This window comes from Pogona vitticeps, chromosome 2 (genome assembly GCF_051106095.1).
Source record: "Pogona vitticeps strain Pit_001003342236 chromosome 2, PviZW2.1, whole genome shotgun sequence".
Classification (NCBI taxonomy): Eukaryota; Metazoa; Chordata; class Lepidosauria; order Squamata; family Agamidae; genus Pogona; species Pogona vitticeps.
This window is the reverse complement of record NC_135784.1, coordinates 255,560,113-255,581,805: the sequence shown is the minus strand read 5'-3', so window position 1 is coordinate 255,581,805 and position 21,693 is coordinate 255,560,113. Positions and strand designations below refer to the sequence as shown.

The following is a 21,693-nucleotide window of genomic DNA, read 5'->3' as shown; positions in this document are numbered from 1 at the left end:
CCAGGCCACTGATTCCCAGCTCAGAGAGCCTCCCCAGGAGTATACTGTGGTCAACGGTATCAAAGGAGGCTGAGATATCGAGGAGGACCAACAGAGATGTTTTCCCTCTGTCGGCCTCCCTCAATAGGTCATCCAACAGGGCTTGCTCCAATTTCTTTTTCTTTCAATTACTGATCGAAATAATCAGTACCCTGACCCTTTCCCTGACTTTTCTCAGAGCAGTTATTCCATGGGCCATGGCAGCTTTCCTTTTTTGTTATTATTTAATTTTGTAAGTGGCGTAGCACTACAGCAATGCATCAACCTAGCATGAATAGTCTCTTATACCTGAAATAGTGCTATGTCACTTGAGAGAATATTTAACAAATTGTGAGAAAAGGAAAAAAACAGGAAAGGGTTTCTTTGTCATGTGTTCTACTGTCACAATCCACTGCATACATCACAGAGTTGTCACTGAAGAGAATGCCACCCACAGCCCTATTTGGGAGCAAATTAAGTAACTACACAGAATGAAGAATCAGGATAGCTCCCGATCATACCAAACAAACTGCAGCCCTAGTGCTGTGCCAGAAAGGATAGGGACAGTTCACAAAAGGGGCAGGATGGATAACTCTTACTTAAAACACATGTGGTTGCCAGAAAATAGGGCAAACCAAAATACACCAAATGTGAAACAAATAGCGAGCTATAGGCTTGTCTGATGCTTCCTTAGATATATTTTCCTTAATGTCACTTTTCCTTTCATGCAAGCCATCTTCTACCTTATCAGTACCGTAAAGTGATTGGGACATATATTTTTCACTGTCAAACAACTCAGCATTACATGCATCAGATGACAATAGTTCCAGTCTCACTGTAGCACCCTAGGCATAAATAATTCCACCTTTGACTTCTTGACAGTAAACAGTAACACAAAAGTTCTTGATCCCCAGAAGTTTGATGCAACTAGCAACAAATAATTTCTTATTATCCCTTGCACCTATTTCATAAGACCTCGATTTCAAAAATATTACTTGAGAGAGAAGGCAAATAAATTTAATGACTGGTCTCGACAACTGTGTTACTCAGGCTCCTGAAACGCCAAACTAAACCTCTGACTTCATGCTTGACTAAAATGTAGGCAATATACTATTTTAAATGTCACTACTGTATTTCTTCAGATTGGTTTCATGTCTGAGGAATTCAAAGCTTTTACTCTACAAAAAAACTTAAAGCTTCTTTCCTTAATAGAAAATACTTCTCAAATTAATGGAAGTGACTTGCTGAAAACAGAAATGGAGACACCATTTTTTTTAAAAATTGCAACTTTCACAAGAGTTGTCTAAAAAATCTCTGAACGAGGCAGCTGGGAATCTTCATACATGTTTCAGAAAGGACAACTCTCCTCACATCGCCCCGTACACCACCACCAGTTGTCATTTCAGGCCCTGCTTCATTTTATAGCTTCAAGGAAATTGAGAATCATATCAGGGAGAAGCAACATTTTTATATCCAAAGGTGCAAAATAATCCCTGCCACAATTTCCCGTCTCCACTGATCATCAGATAAGATCATGGACAAGCAACAAAATATTAGTAACTTAACTGGTAATTAATTACTCTATTTGCACTGCCAGCAATGTGGAGAGGGAATATATTCTGCATTCTTCAATTTTGGGGGTGGGGGGATGTCAAACCATGAATGACTTTCTACACCTAAACACACTTAAATCATCAGATGACACTGAATGCACTTGGGTTTTAATCAAAACTTTACAGGTGCTACCAAAGTGCCGAAATCTATTTCCCAAATAGGTTCAGCAGCTCAGATCTCTCCTTCAAAGTCTGAATTATGATGCAAAGCAGATTCACTGCTGTCATGACATCAGAGACACCAGCTTCCATTGAGTAATACTTACAGTATGTATTTCTGCATTTTGAAACTCGAAAAATGTTAATGAAAACATAGAAATCATAAATGGGTGGCTGTAGGGATCAGGGATCAACATGTGGAATGACAGTGGTTCTCTGGATACTAAGAGTTCTGTTTTCCTTTACTTCAGTTTAGATATGTGAAATAGCTAGATGTTCCAGATGTTACCTTTGAAGTCTAAATATTCTCATTGACACAACCATTATTTAACAGCCCTAATTAAAAGTTTGATGTTCCTATGCAATAGATAAAAGCATCCAAAAATCCATGAACTTTAAGGTGTTTAGGGGGAAAAAAAGAGCAAGAAACAAATACTGGAGTAAATATCAGCTGGGTGTGCACATAACAAGGTCCAGGGGGACTCAATCAGAAGTTGCCTGTTTTAATCCAAACTTGAATTATGTTGGAAGTTGTTTTCTGTTCTTTCAGAGCTATGCAACAGCCAGAATAACTGCAAAGCTTGCAAGTCCTACTATATCTCAAGCCTTTCCCAAGGCACCCCAAACACTATCTGAGGCACTGAAACTATAGCAACCGAATAAGAAAGCAGCTTCCATGATTAATAGATGAAGAGGCCAAGGACAGAGTCAAGCTAGGCCATAACTCAAGAACAGAAGAGCAATTAGCACAGATCCATGTCAAATAGGCACTGAACAGAAAATTTTGATGGACATCAATAGAAATACATGGAACTGTTTTCCTTTTATTTAAAAAAAGAGAACCTCATCAAAATGACAACAAATTATCCACTTCTTTTTTTCTGCCTTCTTGAAAAGAGGTCTCCCAAGCAATTGGGGAGAATGGAATACTGTGGGCTATATAAAAGATCATTTGCTTTTTCAGAAACCTCTAGTCAGGGAACATAAAACAGTTTATGTTGGGGGGGTTTTCTAGAGTTAGGATGTAGCTCTTACTGTTCTACCAGAGATTCAGAAACAAGACCTCCCTCTTCTGTAGCTCAAATAAACAAATAATTTTAGATTCTGAAAAGATTTTTGTAAAGCTTGCTGTAACCAAAGAATATAGATGGAAAGCACATTGAATAAATACCTCCTTCAAAAGTGCATAACCGATATGGCAAAACTAGAAAAGTTTCTCATTTTTGTACACTGGACCCAGATTTTGGATGGATCCTGGCAATAAAAATATTTAATCCTTCTCTCTAAGTATTTGGTTTCCACTGAAGGCAGCTGGGTAGAGAAGACACAAGAGTAATAGAGCACAGTTTTTAAAAAAAACATGTGGCAACAGCTTCATCCTACTGGCATGCAGGCAAAAATAAAAATATCCCAGATTTTCAGTATGATATGACAGATTCCCTTCCGGACAAGTTTCACATGGTAACAAGGAAATAGAATTGTGGGGAGCCAATATATTAAGGGTGAATTCCAAATATCTGTTCTACTGTATATAGTAATAGCTATTATTAAAGAATACTTTTAAAAGGAAAGGTCAGTATTGTATGCAATGAATTACCATATGTCTTCTCTCTTGAGATGCAGCAACTGTCAGTTCTTTTAATAGCTGAGTTATCATTTTCCATCTCTCAATCAGTCTGGATAGATACAGTATGGGACTCTGCTTTAAATAGTCCCTTTGAACAAAAAGAAATTACTGTATTTCATACACTTAACAACTAATTCTTTGCACTGGACTCATCCCATGTGAAATTCCTCCAGATTTCAGGAAAACAAAGCAGTTGACCAACTTCTCAACAAAGCAGTGTAATATGTGCCTGTGTAACAGTTCTTTAGGTATGTTAAATGTTAACTGTAGGTTTAAACTCAGCTTGCAATGAAGATCAGATACAACTTACCTGAAAACCTCTGTTTTGGTCATTGTTACATGCATTTCTTCATCTGATGGAGACTCCTACCCTCCCACCCCCTTTTTATAGTATCCCTTTCCTCTAGTTCCTCCTGTGCTTCTTTGTTTAACATTAGCAGATTTTATGTTTCTTAACTGTCAAGACTAGCAGACAGCTTCTATATAAATATATCTAAATGTGTTATTCTTTGTCAGTCTGAATATTTTGAGTGTTTCCTTTCTGCAATGTTCTACAAGGTATTCCATAGCAGGTTTCAGAACTCAGTTGCTACCAAGGTGGTACATTTCTGGCTGGGCTGTTTCTACATCTATGCTGTGGGTTCTTAGAAGTTTCTCCATATAAAAAGAACCGTCAGACATAGGACTGCATCCATATCTTGTGATACACCCCAGGTGTAGAAAGTCTACTTTAGAAGGAAATAAGTCTATGCCACAACTTTGTAATAAATCCAATTGTTGCCAGCCTCTTTGGATACTAAAGTTGGCTTAGAGATGTTATAAAAATATGCACTACAACTTTTTAGTGTACTATCAGTAATTCAGTAGGGAGCATCTTGGTCTCTAAGTAGCTATTAACTCACAAAAGTAGGTCAAAACAACACAACTGTATGTAAACAGATATTTATTTAAAGAAATCTACTGGTAATTTTATCTCAAGATTCTACAAATGTGTCTCTGTTTCTCAGCTCAAGAATATGAGACTGGAAGGGCTTTAGACAGCTATAATAATAGCAGAGATGTTAATTCATGGTTCCAGGCCAAATTCCTGATCAGATAATTAAGTACTGCTGACCTATCTTTCAGCACAATCCACCAGAGTTTTTGGATTTAAGCCAATTCAGTCCCACTGAAATTGACTGCACTAATTCTGTTTAAATCCAGTTATTTCAGCTTACTTTATGGAGAGTAAGCTGACCTATCAGCTGAGTAAATTTAGTCAGAGACACTGTATCACTTACATCCGACAATCAACTCCTGAAATGTTTGCCCAAAGACAATTCCTGAGAACTAGTATCTTGGCCAGCATCCTCTCCATTACTCAAAGCAAGGTCATGACGTATCATGTTGGTTCTCTGTCCCATACTTTGGCCATCTATGAAGCATAAGGATGCAATAACATGCTGCAGCCAGGGGTTACCCGTGTGAGCTATTACAAGTCCAGGGAAGTTAAAACACTGAGATGAGATGATATCAAAATGAGTGAGCATGCAGCTGTCAGCAGCTATGCAACTCCCTAGTCCAGAATCACATAACCAAGAAGGAGGGGACATATTTTAAAAATATCACCATACAAATGCTTTAAAAATGCCTCCTCAGAAATCTGAGATTGTCAGAATCTTGGGTTAATAACTGTGTTTAGGACTGCAACCTTAATTAGCAAGTTGTGCAGGGAAAGGGCTCAAAGTTTCAATAGTAGTGTTTACGATGTTGGACTGGGATTTGGGAAATCTAAGTTCAATTACTCACTGAGCCAGTAAGATGGCTTTAGTGACCTTGGGGCTATCACTTTCTCTTAGCATGACCTACTTCACAGGGTTGTTGTCAGGATGGCCTGGCAACAAGAGCCAGGTTTCCATCTATAAGCTCAGTGGAGGAAAGACAAGATATAAAGTGGTGCATCGCTTAATGAGCGCCCCGTTTAACGACGAAACCGCTTAGCGACGAAGAATTTGTGATCAAAAAAGCGATTGCATTGCAATGTTTTAAATAGGAAAAAATCGCTTTGCGATGATCGGTAAGCTGTTTCGCTTACCGGTTATCACATAGAGATCTTTTTCCTACAGCTGATCGGCAGTTCCAAAATGGCCACCAGAAAAAACACATGGCCGCCCGCTGTGTTTTGGGACGGATTCCTCGCATACCAGGCAGCAAAAATGGCCGCCGTATGGAGGATTTTCGCTAAAAGGTGAGTTTTTTGCCGATAGGAACGCATTGAAGGGGTTTCAATGCATTCCTATGGGCTTTTAAAAATCGCTTAGCAATGTTTTCGGTAACCAGCAATTTTTGCTGCATGGATTAACATCGCTAAGCGAGGCACCACTGTAAATGTCAAAAACTAGCAAGCAAACAGCTTTTCAAGATTAAAAAAAAAATACAGTAAGCCATGCAGACCAGTAGCTGCTGAGTTAGGAAGATTTCATGGGGGGGGGGGGTAGAGCTAGCTGTTTCCCAATAAATGGTGAAACAAGGCATTGCAAGAGCATTGGAATAAAAGTTGGATGTTACGATCCAGATGGCTGCAGGTTCTAAATTTACAGACCTGAATCTTGCTTTTGCTGTCCTACTGTCCTGAAAAACCATCTGCCAACCTGGTGGCAGCTACATCACTTTGTCAAATGACCTTTGTCAGATGATCACTGCATATCCCTTACCTACCTGAACATGGCGCTTTGAAATGTAATTACTATAAGCACACCACAACCCACCAATTAAAGACAGTTCCGGAAGAAATACTAACTACGGTCTTCTTATGCTGAGATAGAGAAAATATTGAGAAGCATGTGAGATGAATAGGTTGGAGAAAGAGGGAAGTTAAACATGGTGGTGAAATTAAATCTAAACCACACTCTGGCTCCAGTTTAGGTCTCAGAAATGAATCATGCTTTTGCTTCTGTTCAAAATGGTACTCAACTCAGAGGCTGACCTACATATGCAAATAAGCACGCAAATACTGTATAATGATTTCTCCAACTACAATTCATAGCAAGTTACAATTGAATCATATAATTAATACAAATAATACTATAAAATAAGAGATAAAAACTACTAATGATAGTTACAACCCTAATGGAAATAATTACCATAGCTAATCTTGTCACCTCAGCCTGGTGAGGTGTCAAACAGGTTTAGCAGACAAAAAATAGGGACTATATCTGCTAGGAAATAATTGCCATGCTCTACTTTTGAACCTGCTGTCAATAAACTGTCCCAGTGTTCTTCCTCTATTGGCTTCATAAAAGGGACAGTACAGGACATAAAGTTTACAATCATCCACTTCTCCCTGGTCACAGGGTCAAAGGAACTTTTATGCAGGGATGCTACAGAATCTGCCTTCAAGGTATACTGATGGCATGGTTCAAAAGTATAAGCTAGTAAATGCCTTCAGTAAAAGTGCACTGGTAAGAACCATGAGTTAAATATACAGTATTTTTCTTAAACTGTGGGTATCACAGGGAGATTTTTTTTCCAATGCTGAATCAAACCAGCATTTCAACTCGGCACCACATTGGTGGAGCTAGCCACCAATCTTTTTTTTTTTTTTTTTTTTTTTTGTGGCACTATCCAACAAAGGCAAGGGATATGTCTGCAAATATCAGGCAGCATATTTGGTTCCCTTTTCAGTAGTGCTAAGTTTAACTAAGTGGTCTTTCAGGAGGCTATCAAAATATTTGAACTGTCAGGTCTGTTCTTACAGAAATCAAAGGCAGCCCTACCACATCCTTAGAGGCATAGGAGGGATGACCTGAGGAAGACCCAGAATTTCCCTTTAAAAGTTGTTCTGGATGACTTCCATATATGAATATGTGTGTGCAGACTCACCAGATAAAATCTTCTTCCCCTATCCTCCCCTGGCCATGTTGCACTCACAGTGAGTCCGATCCTCCATAACTTGAAATAGTTACTAGTGTTATGAATTACACTAATGGAGGAAGGTACTGCTTTGGTTCCTTCACCAGGTGATGGATAGCAGGTGGTGGGTTGTGAGCTGCAACCAATTTTAAATCAGTCCAGTGCACTTAGGTATGCTTTGCACACTAGAAAACCCCAGTTTCTCTATTAGTTATGTTTACATCCCACTTTCCTTCAAAGATCTCATGGCAACATACATGGTCTTCCTCTCTCCATTTAAACTTCACAGCTACTCTGTGGGTTAGCTTAGGTTAAGAGAAAATGGCTAGCTCAAGACCACCCATTTAGTTTCCTGGCCCAGCAGGGGCTAGAACCTAAATCTCCCAAGTCCCAAAGCAACACTGTATGCCAGCTTGAATCTCAAAGTGTCTTCAGTTACTTTACATTAGGAGTGATAATTTGTCTTAGATCATTAGATCATCTTCATTTTTAATCCACCTTGATTGGATTCCATTCAGTATGTTGCTTTTTTGCAGCATTGTTACAAGTCAGGCTACTTAGAATCCACAATAAGCTGTCACATATTATCTCTGAAGACAAGCGTTTTACCCTAAGTTCTTATTTTGCAAGGCTTGTTTTATTTGACTCCAAATCCTACTGGATTTCAGTAAAAACCATTCTGCTCTGCTGATGAATCCCATGTTTTTAGCAGAGCTTAGAAAAGTTACTTTTTTGGACCATATAACTGGGAATTACTAGTTGAAATTGCTACAATTGGGAACCATGGGCCAAAATTTTCAAAGCTCTTGCTTTACGTATGAAACAATCATTAATTAGAAAAAAAGATGGTAAAGACTTTCAGTTTTGTAACTATTTCATCTTTTTCACATTATAGCATACCTGAAATCCTAATGCATTACTATAGCTGGACTTAATTCTTTCAAGTTAATAAATGATGAACCTCTACAGCAACTTAAGCATTCCTCTAGATAGCAGGATGCAATGCATGTGTTAGAGGAAGTCCGTTTATCCCCTTTTATCTGTGGCAAACTATGGGAACTCCTTTGATATGTATTTATGAATTCTTAACTCTAGTTGGGGGAAATTTCCTCTTTCCTTCAACAAACAAGCAAATAACTTTACAACCGCCTACTTCCTCTTAAATAGGCACTTTGAATTTAATCACAGGTCATTAATTTCCTCCCTTTAGCTTCTTGCCCTTAACTCTTGAAGTCCTTTTTTTTTAAGTCTTCAGCAGCAATAACTTTACTAATTACAACCTGTGGAAAAGGGCTATGCCTAGCATCTGCTTTGGTTACCATTAAATACCTGGGGATGTTAAGCACATGTGTTATTTATCTATATGAACGCTCAGTTATTTCCCCTTCTAAGAACACCAGTTTAACACATGAAAACAGATCTTTTTAATCATTAGAAAAAATAAGCAATGGGATAGTAACTAAAAAAAAAGTATGGGGAACATATGTGGACACTGTTTTTTAACTTATGGTTCCCATCTTTTTGTATAAAGAAAGTAAACCAGCTATCTTCTATTTGTTCCCTTCCCTCTCCCTCTCCTTCCTCTACCTCTTCATTTCTGCATTAATAGATAAGATGTATCAGTCTTGTACTTTCCTTTATGTTAAGCTATTGCTGAAGTCAATAAATTCTCCTCTGTAAGAAGGGATCAAGAACTGATGTCCTTTATATAGTTTTAATGGCTTGTTCAGAAGCGCCATATTTTTGCTTTTAAGCTTTATAAGTAGCTGTCAATGTTTAAGTAGGATCATTGCAATCCAAGAGAAATAACGCCATGAGTATAGGAATATCCTGTACTTTCACTTAACTATATTCTTGTCATTTCATGAAGCTGAGAACATATGTAGTTAACACATTCTACATCTTTCATAAGGTTTCCAAAAGCTATATTTTCCCCATTCACTGCTTCTTTATGAAAGAGTGGGAAGAAGCATGTGAACAATTCCCTGATGCAGGGACTTTGTTGGGTTTTTGAGAAATACAAACTGTGAGTTTGTTGAAAGAAGTATTTCGTTTATCAATAGAGGCAAACTGAAAGTTCTCCAAAAAGTGCAGACAGGATTCTGGCATTTTTATTTAATGTTAGATTAATTATTAACCTTGATCCTGAAATATGATTGGTAGCTTCTGGCTTCTTCTTCTTTTTTCATACAAGCCGCTCAATTGCTTGCATATTATCATGGAAATGTGTTTTTAATTATCTATACTCCATTATGTTCTTGAGGCTGTGAATGACCAAATGTTGGCCCCTTGCAAACAAATTAAACTTTGCCTACTTGCTGTTTTAGCAGTTGAAGTGTCTGAATGAGCATAAATCATTGCACTTGCAAACGTATTTGTAAGAACCAAAGCTCTTTTGAAAAAAAAAAACAGAAAAGACTAATTTCCTTCACAAAAATAGGGGCAGAGACACAAATACAGGCATACAGAGTGGGAAAAAAGACAACAGTTGCAAAGATGCAATAGAGACAGCATAACAAAGCCAGTGACAGAAATTCTTTAATCCCTGACAGTGCTGTGCTTCCCCACACTCTCTCATCTCACATTATGGTTTTTTCTCTTTGCTAAAACTGCTCAAAGTCTAAAACAGGCCATGATTTTAATGTTCAGTCCTTATCTTGGGTACATTTATCAAAGCTGAGCAGATTTTTACTCTGTTTTCCATTAAACTTTTGGAAAACAAAACAGAGTGCGCCAACACTCTCTGGAGACACATTTTCCTATCTGAGAAAAGTTTCTGGAACTGACAATGTCAACAATGGATTCTGTAGATCTGGAACCTAGTCAATATAATCTTTGTCTACTCTAGAGGAGATGTCAGTGGTCGCTGTTAGTTCTTTTGTGAATGCTCCAAACAGGCAACAAATTTCACAGCCTTGTTCCCAGTCCTGCAACTCCCATGAGTTTTTTTTTTTTGGGGGGGGAGGAACAGACTAGCAGGCAAGGGAAACCACGCATGGCGATTTGTAATCTTCCACCTTAATTCATGCAAATTTGAAACCAGGGCACTTAATACCCATGGCTCTTAACTGAGAGTCTTCTATTCTCATGTGCTACCCAGCGCAAACACAATCCAAATCCTTCACAAAATCATCTCTCTCTCTCTCTCTCTCTCTTTGCCAGCATCAATAGCCTCTGCCCCCTGCTGCTCAACTGGCTTCAAGGCTGCTGGTGGTATGATTCAATTCGCAGAACTCCTCTGATCTCTTTCTTTTATTCCAAAGGAGACTGGGTAGTCTTGGGAGGAAGTGAAGGTGCTTAGCAGTCTCCCAGAAACTGTTCCTGTTTTTCCAACAACTGGAGAGTTTCTATTAGACTCTTCTCCCTCCCTCCAGTTTTTGGGCACCTTTGCCAGGCAGCAGTTTTAAGGCTTGTAGACACAAGAACTCCATTGCACAATCCAGAAGAAGACTGTCTTCTACAAATGTCTTAATGTTGGTTGTTTCCCTTAAGGAGTTCATTTGAGATATGTTAAGGGAGGACAACTGAATCTTCTAATTATCTAGGGCAGCAACGCTTTGCTGCTAAAACAAGAGGTTCGGCGCTCACACCTTCACAAAACCGGTGCCTTGGGAATTGTGTTCAAAAATCCCAAATGTGGGAGCTTTCTGAGATTCTGAGATTTCGCCAGTGGCAGAGGGAAAGTCACTCTGCACATGCTCAAATGCGCACTTCTCATGATTATTTCACACATTGTGTCAGAGAACCATGCAGTTGCAGTGAATTTGTTTTTCCTTTTATCCCGGAGAAGCCCTGACTCCTGGAAGCTCAATTTTAGTTCACCACACACAGGATGGTGCTCAGATGTGTGCAGACACATGCATCTACTCATGTTTGTTACACTGCACGCATACACTTCACCCTTCTGGTGTTAATCCAGTGTTTTTCCAGTAGAGTGGGCTACCAGTCAAGTAATAAAGCACTAAAAAGGAGAGTCTCTGAGAAGTTTCCTTTCCCAAGGGACTACTTTGAGAGTGCCTTTCTCTCTCAGTTAATGTACCCGTGAGGTCCCTCCCCTCCCCCATACCCTATTACCTGCACAAGGAGTGTTGACTGCCCTCATCCCGCGCTTCCCGCTCTGTCCCACAGAAAGCAGCTCCCAACCTTCAGCCACGCCTCCTTCCAGTCCTGTCCTCTTGCCTTCCTCTTCAGACATCCTAAGCCACCCGACAAAGAGGGGCCGCTTCTCCCTCACGAGGTCCCTTCTCTTCCCCTTCCCCCGTCCAGTTCTCTCCGCTGCTTCCTTCTCCCCACACTTCTGGTCAACCGAAGTCACCAGGAGAGGGGTGTGCCCGGGCAAGCGGGGTGGCATGGGGGGGGTGAGGCGCAGACGGAGCCAGCCAGCTTTTCCTCCCCTCCACACACGGGCAGGGACAAGGAAAGGACCCAGGGAAGGGGTGGGGGAGAAGCCAAACAGCCAGCCAACTCCTCCCTTCAGCCAGGCACCAGGAGGGACTTCAACAGACGCGAGAGAAAGGTGGTCTCTGAGCGCGCTCCCCTCCTGCTCTTCTTCCCGCTCAGCCCCAGCGTCCGCGGGAAGGCAAGCAGAACAGGAGCAGCGGCGGCGGCGACAGCAAGACAGGCTGCTGACAGCCTCGGAGGAGGCTCCGAGGAACCCGACACTCCCTTCCCCTTTATTATTAGGCGCACACCCCAAATCTCCTCTTCTCCCCTCAGCTGTCTCGGGAGAAGCCGACTGACAGGCCTCCCCGTCCCGCCACGGGGTCTGGGGGTGTGTGTGTGGCGAGAGCAGCCCTGAGCTTGCGTCAACCTCCGTCCCCAGCCTTGCGAACAAAGCCAGGGACGGGCGGCGGCGGCGGCGGCCCCCGCGGCAACATACACACCCGGCTCCCACCAGCACCCCAGGGACGCCCAGAGGGGGTGGGCCACGGCAGGCAGCGCGCCGAAGGCGGCGGAGAGGCGTTGGCCCGCGGCAGGGGCGGAGCGGGGAGAGGGGGCGCCTCGCCTTCTCCCGCGCGCCTTCAGCCCCAAGTTCCCCGCGTCGCCTGAAGAGCGTCGGCGGCCACGGCCCCCTCCCCTCATTCCCCGGCTCCGCCACCCTGCCCCAGTTCCTCGCCGCCTCTTCTCCTCTGCCGTCACATTGTCTCGGAGACAAAGACTCCACGCCCATCCTCGCCCCCCAAGAAAGCCTCGTGCTTGGAGGGGACGCGGAAAGCCGGGCCAGGAGCGAGGGCGGCGAGCCGCGAGCCCCGCGGGAGGCGCGTTGTGTGGCGTGTGTGTGTGTGTCTGTGCGTGGGGGGTGGGTGGCAGCTCCGCCGAGGCAACTGCCCCTCCCGTCGTGCCCGCCGGAGGGCAGCGGGACAAAGTCGCCCCCGAGCCAGAAATATTAGAAACGAGAGAAAGCGCGGAGGACAGCGAGGCGGAGGAGGAGGAGGAAGGGCGGGGGAAAAGGGCGAAAGATCCCGGCGCGCTTCCAACAAAACAAACGTACCCAGTGCTCGTCTGCTCGCTCGTGCAAACAGAAGCACGACACGAAGGAAACAGAAAACTGGATGTATTCCTCTTCCCAGCCCACAAAAGAAGCCGCGCACCCGCCCCCCCGGGGGGAGAAAGTGGCTTGTCCCAAGCCCTCGCCTGCCGCCGGTGCGCCGCTTCATCCTCATCCGCGTTATCCTCCTCAAGCCCCGTCCTGCGGTCTTGCAGGACCGGGCAAACCGCTGCTCCTCGCATCGCAGCCTGCCGGATGGCTCCCCAACGCAACCCCACACAATACCACACCTCTCACACACTCACACCGAGGACAATCGGGATCCCGGAGCGCAGCGCTGGGCAGCGGTTCACGTACCTCGTCGGTGCATGTATCTGGGAAGCTTAAGAGGACAGGACTAGCTGATGGAGTGTCCCATTTAGTAATCCATTTAAGGGGATCGCTCAGCGAAACTCGATCCACTCTCGCCGATGCAATCCTTTGTCATTATTACATGTGGGCTTCGGAGGGGCAGCAGGGGCGAGGAGGACGGGGAGGGGGGGAAATCTAATATTTCGACTTTCGGGAATACGAAGGCGATGTGTTCATCTCCACGGAGGGGGGAAAAGAGGGCCAGGGCGGGTGTGGGAAAGGGGGGGGGTGAATAGCAAAAGAGCGCCGGTTACTCCTCTTCCAAGCGCCGCTCGGCTTTGCACTCCAGTAAGTCCCCTTCCGACGGGTCTCGGGCGAAGACTTGCCAGGGTCTCGCCCTGCCTCTCCCCAAAAGTGGTCCCGGCTGGCGAGGCTGTCCGGGGAAAACTCCGAGGTAGGCAGCGCTCCTCCTTGTGCCCCAGCAGGAAAGCGCGCTTTGCCCGGGCTCTCCTGGTCATTGAACTGCTTTGGGGGATTGACTTCGGAGCCGCGTCTCTCTCGCCCTCGCTCTCCCCCGTGCCCTGCCTCTCTTCCCCCTGCTAGTCTCCGTCCCAACTCTTCTGTCACTGGAAAGCAGCTTGGCTGGAGGTGGAGTCAAATCCCGGGCTGGATTCCGTGGAAACGGACTGGCCCGATAATTATTTCCACCGATTACACCCACTTCTGCGCATGAACGACTGTGGGACGTTTGTGCATGTGTGTGTGTGGGGGGGGGAGTAGGGCAACGGTGGTGGTGGGGAGGGTATGTGATGCAGGGTGGGCACTGGCAAATTTCCAACAGAATTGCTCACCAGTCTATCTTCAGAGAGGCACCACCGAGAGTGATAAATTGGTTACCCTCCTTCCCCCCCCCACGTCTCTGCGTCCGCTATACTGGACGATGGGGAGGCTTATGGGGTGAAACGGAGAGACGCGGAGTGAGTTTCTGCCTAATTAAAAAAAACTGATTTAAAAAAGAAAAGAAAAGGCAGGCCGAAGTGGGGATGTGCGTGGAATACTCCAAAGCATGAGCTACAAAGAAGGATTTGTCCATCGATTTTTTTAAAATAGAAAAGTTTAAAGGGGATGTATTAAGTCCTTCTTATCCCAGCAAAGATACGGATACATTGCAATAAGTGATACGAGTGAACGAAGTGACTCTGAACTCAGTTTCTTCCGAAAAAAATAGAAAAGGGCTGTAAGTTTACAGAACCCAAAGGCAATGGGCATCAAGCACGGCGGGCCGGGATTCCACGGGCAGCAGTGGCTCTCGGTCATCGAAAGCCCCTCACCGGGTGTGACTGGACTGACACGTGTGCGTGACCGTTGTGTGCTGACAGTAAGCTTTCGGCATCAGGCATCCTTCCTCTGGAAGTCAGCCGCGTTGACCTCCGCGGTGCTCCCTTCCCAATAGACGTGGCTAGGATTGCGCTCCAAGGACGGACGTTTCAGCCATGAAACCTCTCTCTCTCTTTGTGTGTGTGTGTGTGTGTGTGTGTGTGTGTGTGTGTGTGTGTGTGTGTGTGTGTGTGTGTGTGTGTGTGTGTGTGTGTGTGTGTGTGTGTGTGTGTGTGTGTGTGTCTCTCTCTCTCTCTCTCTCTCTCTCTCTCTCTCTCTCTCTCTCTCTCTCTCTCTCTCTCTCTCTCTTTCTCTCTCTCTCTCTGCGCGTTTCAGAAAATGTTGACAGGGCCGTCTTTCCGTATTGGGGTGACACATGGAATGTGGGAAAGACAAGTATTTCCCCGAACGCTGTTGGCAAGGAAGCCACCCTGCCTGGCTAAAGACCATCTTGGGAAAACATGTCGAAAAATCAGTAAACCTCATTTCCGTGTGTGTGTGTGTGAATGATACTTGAGCACGCGTATTATATGTGTGTATGTGTATGTGCGCGCGTGTGTGCGCGCGTACCGCTTTTCATAGTTGGCATCAAACTTTCCCGGATTTTTGCGCGGAACGAACCCGGAACGGAGCAGAAAAACAGGCTCGGAGGGGGAGCCGCGCGCTCGCCAAGCGCTTCGGGTCAGGGACCGCGTGCGAGAGAGGTTCCCGTAGCGGTGAAGAGAGGAGCGGGACGAGCCCCGGGGCGCCCGCCCTGCCTGGGCTCCGAGCGGGGCCTGCGGGGCGCCACGGGCGAAGCTGCAGCTCTCGGGGCATCCCGCCTTATAACGGGAACCGGAGCGCCAGGAGCGCGCCCCTCCGGCCACCTGGGCCCGCAGAAAAGGTGCCCCGGGGGCTCACCGGCACGGCGCGGGCCCAAGATTTCCGTCCTCCGTCACGACGGCGGCGCTTTCGCCCGGGGAGACCGGCCGCGGCGCGGGATTTCTCTCGTGCTGTTCGCCCCTTTTCCCAGCAGGGGGCGCTGCGTCAGTGAGTCTCTTGCTTGAAAAACCTGCCAGAGTTTGGTACCCGTCCAACACACCCACCCACAAAAAACACAGGGGCTACTGTGCCATGGCTCGCCTTTCTCCCCCTCCCTCCCTCCCTCCCTCCCTCCCTCCCCTTTTGCGGTAAGCCTGGGCCCGTTAAGTAATAGGGTGCCCGCGGCGGCACCCCTGCGGACATCCTCCCGGAGCCAGAAGCGAACGAAGCAAGTCCGCTTCTTTTGGCAAAGTCCTCGGGCTTCGGCGAAGCACGCTTTGTTCTCGGGAGGCGCGAGTGCACGTCAGAGCACACCGCCGGCCGCTTTTTTCCCCCGAGCTCTAGGACTTCAGACCCCCACCCCACCCCCCCACCCCAAGTAGAAACTCTTGCAACCGCGTCACTTTCTTGATTTGATCCACACGACACCGCAAGCCCGCGGTAGCAGCCGCCGCCGCCGCCGCCGCCGCCAGAGGAGAGACACTGCGGGGCTCCTTGAGGGATCTTTTTCGGCACGTCCGTCTGCTCCGTCCCATCAACCCGCCTTTCTTTCTCCCTGCCCACTCCTCCACCCCCACGCCCTCCCCCAGATCGCAGCCTGAGAGCTGCTGCCTAGGTTAATCCGTCCCTGTCCCTGAGCCAATCAGCCCGATGAACAGCAAGAGCGCCGGCGGCGGCCGCAGCGCTAATAAATTAATCCTTCGGCTTCCCAGCCCCCGCCCCCCCCCCCGGCCTGGGAAACCGACTGCCTGCCGCTAATCTTAATGCTGCCACTCTTATCGCCAGCGCCCCCAGCGGCCGAAGGGGGCAGCGCAAGCGAAAGAGGACACACACACCCCTCTTCACTCCGTGCCCTTTCTGACGTTTCTTGGTTCGCTCCTTGCTCCCCTCGCTCGGCGGCTGATTTGCATGTTAATTGTGTCTGCGGAAACTGCCGGCATTAAGCAGAGCTTCAGGATCTGAGCCAAATTCCGGGTTTAGCGCCTTTCCTTAGAGAAACAGACAATTAAGCCAGCTTGATGGAGGCACTTTTCAAAGTGAGATGGTTGAGGTTTCTTTCTCGCTTTTCTTGTTCGAATTTGAATTACGCTTTCCTCTCCTTCTGTTTCGCAGAACTAGGAAGGTGAAGAGAGGATTTTACCTTCATGAACCAGGTCCTTCACAGCTATGTTTTGTTGCAGAATTTATACAGAAGGAGACCTATAAGCTAAGCATTTTACCATGTTGAGTTTCAGCCACTTCCCCTAAAAGGAGTTGTCCGGGTTTTTTTTTTCTGTCAGACAAAAACTAAGCAAAAAGTTGTTTCAACAAATAATTTAATTTATTTTATTTTATCTGTTTTGGTCCAGCCAATCTAATACAGTGTCTGATAAAAATTTTCAGTGAACCATGATGCTAAAAAGTAGAAATGAGATCCAGTACTGTGGCTGTTTATAGATCAACCCTGTGTTTCTGTGTTGCAATTCTCAGCTGGTTCAAGAAATTGGAGATCTGTCGTAGAAAGTGAAACTGTAACACTAACTCTGCTCTTGGTCTTGAATACACTGAAATTCTTGCAGGGTTGAAAAAGACCCCAGAACACACTTAATCCAAGTTTTGAAAGCCATCTGTAGGAGTGTTAAGCATATATAGGTAAAGGTAAAGGTTCCCCTTGACAATTTTTGTCCAGTCGTGTTCGACTCTAGGGGGCGGCGCTCATCCCGCTCTTCAAGCCATAGAGCCAGCGTTTTGTCCGAAGACAATCTTTCCGTGGTCACATGGCCAGTGTGATTTAGACACGGAATGCTGTTTACCTTCCCACCGAGATGGTACCTATTTATCTACTCGCATTTGCATGCTTTCGAACCGCTAGGTTGGCGGGAGCTGGGACAAGCAACGGGCGCTCACTCCGTCGCGTGGATTCGATCTTACGACTGCTTGGTCTTCTGACCCTGCAGCACAGGCTTCTGCGGTTTAGCCCACAGCACCACCACGTCCCTTTAAGCATATATACCAACCAACAAAACAGCGGCCAACGAGCTTTAATTTCAATTTTTAAAATACAAAGATGTTCATGTATTAACATCTTAAACATGCAATTGTGTCTGCCAGACCCAATTTTTTTTAGATGTTGGATTGGCTGTTCAGAAGGATCCCAAGACATCTAGATGATACAGCCAGTGGTCAGAATAACCCTGTCAGGTATATTAAGCTGAGTGAGTGATGGAGCCAAGTTCATCCAGTGAGCTTCTCAGCCAATCGAGATTTGACCCTGGATCTCCCCAACACCACTCCACCAATTTGATGCTAAAGCAGTCACATAATTGCTTCTTGATAAATACTAGGCTTTGGCTCAGCCTACCTTTGCCCTGCTTGAAGAGTCATTTTGGCTAGCAGAAATGAAGAAGAATGCCATTTTCCTTGCAGCTGCAATCTCCACCTCTCAGGGTCAGTTTGAAAAAGGGAAAAGCAGAGAGCAAGAAACCTGGGAGTTGCTGTTTTTGATTTTCAGAAACGTCCCAGGCACTCCAGCTTTGCAATTGACCAACTTTTGGTAGCTGTGCTTTTTGTAATAAATGTGAGTTGAGAGCTTAGCAAGAGGTGAGGCAATCATGACTTACTTCAGCATATGCTGAGTTCCAGAAAAAGGCAGTGGGAGAAGTTGATGGCCTCTAAGAGATCTCTCTATAAATAAATCATGCATAGTAATAGCAAACTCATTGTATGTGTGTGTCGCCAAAAATGCAGAAGCGCGCACAAGAGACTATTATAGGCAGGCTTGAGAAAGCCCTAAGGTTTGCATAAGTACAAAGGCACAGGACCAGCCCTAATATTAGGTAGAGTGAGGTGGCAAATTGTCAGTTATTTGCTTTGTTACCATTGCAGCAAATTGTCAGTTATTTGCTTTGTTATCATTGCTGTTATCATGTGCCTTCAAGTCATAACCGACTAATAGCAGCCCTAACAAGGCCTTTAAGGCAAGGTAAGTGAGATAGTCCCCTTCATGGATTGCTGCCTTGTCGTGGCGAAGGGGCTTGCCATTTCCTACTCCAGGTGGATTGCGTTTAGTCGGAACTCTCCACTATGACCTGTCCGCCTTGGGTGGCCCTGCATGGCATAGCCCATAGCTTCTCTGAGTTACTCAAGCCCCTTCACTACAACAAGGCAACAATCCATGAAGGAGAAATAGATAGATAGATAGATAGAGAGAGAGAGAGAGAGAGAGAGAGAGAGAGATGCAAAGAAATAAATACATATGTATTTAAAGGAGCAGACAACACTTTGCTCACACACCTATTTTATCTCCTTCTGCTTCCTGTACTCATCCTTGAAAGGCAACTTCCTTGGGATTTCCCAGCTGTGCCTGCACTCCCATTCAGACAGTTATCCTTTTAAGCTATTCGGATTTGGATCTCAATAATTACATGAAATTGCATTAGAGGCCACATAGGGAAATCCGCTGTCTTGGATCCGTGGGCTCTTTACTGGGCAGTTGTGCAAGTTGCTGAGGCAATAGAGAGGGAGTTGCAAGTTAGATTTCATCGTCTCTTTTTTCTGATTTGGGTCTTTTTACTTTGATTTCTGGTGCTAATGAGTTGCTCATCTGATTCCAAGCATGGGTTTAACTTGCCTTTTTTTGCAAGACTAGCATCACCAGAACCATTATGACGAGGCATGTTTGGCATATTATTGGCTGAGCAAGAACTAGGTAAATAGAAGATGGCAAAATCTCACAACATTTACTCCATGCCACAAAACTTTATAGAGTTGGTGTTGCTACTCTGCTCTTTTGGCATCACTCAGGTATACACTCATTTGTTCCAGTAATTATAGCTGGGAGGTTGGTAATCTTCCCCATTCTGTTTTATTAAACTTTAATTAGAAGTGCCTTGTTTTTAATAGCTACCTTGCCACTGATCAAAAACAAACAAGCTTTGTGCATTTTCACTTGTTTGTTAAGTCCTGCTTTGTGCAACCAAGCAGTTAGGCATCCTTCAGTCTCAAGAGACTATGATAACGTGCTCTGTATGGAGGGCTTGGAACAGCATCTAGTGTGGCTGAGAAGGCCAATTCGAGAGTGACAGTTCCTTCCACACTGAAAACAAATGCAATCTGTCCCCTGACCAGCTCCCTGATTTTGCTGCTTTTGTGACTGCCTCTTTGCCTCGGCCTGCTGGACAAGGGTCTCTTCACATTGGGAGGGGCCATGATGCAACACCCGCCTCCAGGCTGAACGCTCAGATGTCAGGGTTTCCCATCTGTTGAGGGCCATTCCTAAGGCCTTCAGATCCCGCTTGCAGATATCCTTGCAGTAAGTTTGAGAGAATTGCAGCATGCTCTGCTCAGTTGAGTATGATTTTCTCCCTAGTTCCCAATATGGTGTAATGGATAGAGAGATGGACTAAGGCTCTGGAGCCTGAGTTCAAGTCCCCAGTCAGCCATGGAAACTGACTGGTGCCAGTCATGCTGGTAAAACCACTCCTTAAATACTTCACTTACCTTGAAAGTCCTATTAGGGTCATTACTGTATAAGTTGGAAGCAACTTGATGGTATGTAACACACTGAAATCCTATGCACATGTCAGACTTGTCTGGGACTAAGTGATACTCAACAAAGTGGGACTTATTTCTAAATTTGGGAAGAAAACTTTGGGAGCAAGGCAGTGTTGGATTCCATTTGTCAGTTGGTGCCTCCAGCTTGAACACAAAGTATTGCTGGCAACTGATGGAGCAATTCAATCCACAGTGAAAGAATCTCAATTCAGGGCAACAGATGGAGACTTCTCAGTGATTTTAAATTGGGATGGAAAACATAACCTCTAAAGTCCTGGGAAGGAGCTCAACTATAACCTGAATTCATGTGGGACAAAGGAGGACCATCTCCCTCCTGTTTTGCTTGCACTAATGTGCAAGTGTTTCCAAACAGTGCGCTCACTGTATCACTGTCCCATGAATAGCTCCTCAGCACTGTGTTGTCCTTTGTATTCAACAATCATTCTACTGTACTTTGTTCAATACTTAGCCTTATTCCTTTTGGCTCCATTCACTTTTGATATGAAATTATCATTGGGGATATTCAAAATGATACCAAGACAGAATAAAATGATATAAATTTCAGTGTCATCATTATTGTTGTTAGAAGCCTTTTAGATTTGTGAGATTTTTTTAAAAGGGTTCTTTGTTTTCTTAAAGCTTTCATATATGTAGTATAGGCAGAGGATCCTGCAGTATCTCAAACTGTAGTTTTCATCTTGCTGTTCTGGGCTGACCTGTGTTACAACGACAAGGTCAGCTCAGTTTGGAAATAGATGTCTGGGAAGATACCTATTTGTGTGTAGATTTGTTCACAATTGCCTTAGGATGATGTTTTCAGATCCAGATAAGTGAACAGATTGAGCACATTCAGGCGATTTACTATGTGGCTACGAAAAGCATGACATTAAAATTAAAATAATTACATGGTACTGTTGTCTGCCTTTTACTTTTAGATAATGAAAGGACTGCTAGAATTTGGAGTTGCTTTGATTTCCTAGTCTAAACTACACACGAATTCATTCATTTCCTACTAATGTTAGATTACAAGGAAAAGCTTTCTTCTTGGATCAAGCAAATGTTTTCTTCTACAGACACTTTAAACTCAATATGTATGCAGTATAATTTTCCAACCAAAGGAATGGAGAATTCATGTACTGTTTATATTACTTTTGATTGGAAATTTTAAACAGAAGTTACCAAAAAGGATAATTGTTGAGGACTGATGCAATTTTGTTAGCAAGAACACTTAGTGTGAGTGTGTGTGTGTTTGGGAGTTGGGAGGGTGTGATAGCTTTAAATAGTTAAGGGGTGGGATGACTTTAAATAGCTTAGCTCGTACAGTTTTTTTTTTGTTCCATGATATGAGAGACTTGAGTTAGCGTGCCTTATCTTTTCATCTGTTTCCTCTTTAACTAATTGACACTGATCACTTTCAGGGATGCTTTAGCAGAGGTGAAAACTTTCATCCAATTTTTAAAAACAAATGGATATTTTCTGGTATAAAAATACTGTTGGTTCGGGCCGCAACCTTCCAATAATGCTAATTCACTTTTTTAAACTTGGAAAACCCATTTTGGGAATCTGGAGCTAGGGACCTGATTGGTGAGCACATGCTATCCCAGAACCACACTTTG

At 44.7% G+C, this 21,693-nt stretch overlaps 1 protein-coding gene across 9 annotated transcripts in view; it reads right to left on the bottom strand.

Annotated features, from left to right (window-relative positions):
- The window catches only part of SEMA6A (semaphorin 6A), a 193,144-nt gene extending 179,326 nt beyond the window's left edge, over positions 1-13,818 (bottom strand). For 3 of the 9 annotated variants that reach the window (XM_020780055.3, XM_072992437.2, XM_020780056.3), the window contains exon 1: positions 13,154-13,815. The gene's annotated coding sequence lies outside the window, so the exon portion shown is untranslated. Of the gene's footprint in view, positions 1-8,208; positions 8,228-11,382; positions 12,735-13,153 lie in introns of those variants that run through there. The other 6 variants (XM_020780052.3, XM_020780054.3, XM_020780053.3 and 3 more) reach the window with 6 other exon arrangements.
- Positions 13,819-21,693: the final 7,875 nt, after the last annotated feature.